Source organism: Notothenia coriiceps, unplaced genomic scaffold (assembly GCF_000735185.1).
Source record: "Notothenia coriiceps isolate Sejong01 unplaced genomic scaffold, NC01 NC01_scaffold00037246, whole genome shotgun sequence".
Classification (NCBI taxonomy): Eukaryota; Metazoa; Chordata; class Actinopteri; order Perciformes; family Nototheniidae; genus Notothenia; species Notothenia coriiceps.
This window is the reverse complement of record NW_011369947.1, coordinates 14,240,936-14,242,503: the sequence shown is the minus strand read 5'-3', so window position 1 is coordinate 14,242,503 and position 1,568 is coordinate 14,240,936.

Genomic DNA, 1,568 nt, shown 5'->3' with positions numbered 1-1,568 from the left:
CCTGGCCTTAGCGTTCGTTTTTCGCCTTGGAGACACAATAAATCATGCATCATTATCGTTCCATAAAACAGCTGATGTATCTTTTAGTTCACTCATCTGAAATGCGTAGCTGCTTCCCCTTCTTATTTCTTCCAGGCTACACGGCTTACCTCCAGGATTTATGATAGTTTTTGTTACATGTTCCTAAGCATTTCGGCTGCGCATCGGTGGCTAAGTTTCTGCTATACTTCGCACATATCTTACGACGTCTTCCTTTACTAAATGCTTTGGTCCTGCTCTTTTGTGGCCAAAGTACTTGAATGCTATAATGGCATATTGAATTTTCATTGCCATGTTCCTCTTGGTCCATTTCATTCTATTGAAATCGGGTTACTAGTTTTCTTTGTTGAATTTGTCTATTCTTTAATAGTGATTTATGTGTTTCCTTCCTCTTGTCTCTTGTTCTATGATGGATTTCCTTTCACTCGCTCGCATGATTTTGGCATAAACGCTAGAAAACCGATGATTTACCTCCTCCACATTCGCATTCCGAAAGCGGAGGTCCTCAGATCCACATTGTTTGCGTTCTCCTCCCTTCACCTATTATTTCACTTGCATTTTGAAACAGGGCACAGCCAGCTAAAATCACAACAAACTTATCAGCCACAAGGGGGGAGCTTTGGAACGGGTTCGTTAGTAGGGGCGCTCAGCTTATTCTGGTCTGGAACAAATGGGAACTCGAGAGATGCGATCACGTTGCCGTGCTGTGCTGAGTGGCAGCTGGCTGATGTTAAATAGTTGTACTCATCTCGTCGTAGGCAAATGGTAGATCATAGGGTGATTTTTCTACACGCTACGCATCATGTCCAAAGTTCTCTCCTCCACTACTTTGCTGTCATTTTCAGAGTTTGTCGACAGCGCCCGGCCAATTCCTGCAGCATGTGTTTAGAGACCGTTAGCAGTAGATGTATTGGCCTAGGTTCTTTTTTTTCTGATTCCAGTCAATGTTTGCAATTGTAAGGGCTGTGTGCTCGCCATGTCCGGTCACCAGATGCTTCCCGCGCAGGGCTCTGCGATGGTCTCTCGTGCTTGGAGGGGAGCACTGAAGTCGGCCGCTTAAGACATTTCGTTATCCCACCCTCTCGTGCCGCGCTGACGGCCCTCCTCGGAGGGGTCAGGACCACATTCCCTGGATGTGTCTTGCTGTGGTGTGCACTTATGTCTCGGTTCTTTCACACTGCCAAGTGCGTGCGCTCCATAACGTGTTGTCGTCAGTTGTGGGTAGGGCAAGTTGATTCTCTCTGCCTGCAAGCTAGCTCTCTCCTCCGTTTTGCTCGGCATACAGAGTCTCATGTACAAATTGTGCCTGGTGGTGATGCTTGCTACACATATCATGTTGTCATACCGCGCGCCCCTTGTCGTGAAAAATGGGAGTATCTGCTATAGGCATCTGTGTGGATCCTCTCTTGATTATTCTGTTCCCTTGCTAGTTCGGCTTTGGAGCACAGATGTATACAGAGTAAAACGTAACTCAATTCTAAAACAAGTTTTGGCCAAAAATGGGTTTGCGCCTTTTTAGTAATGATGTA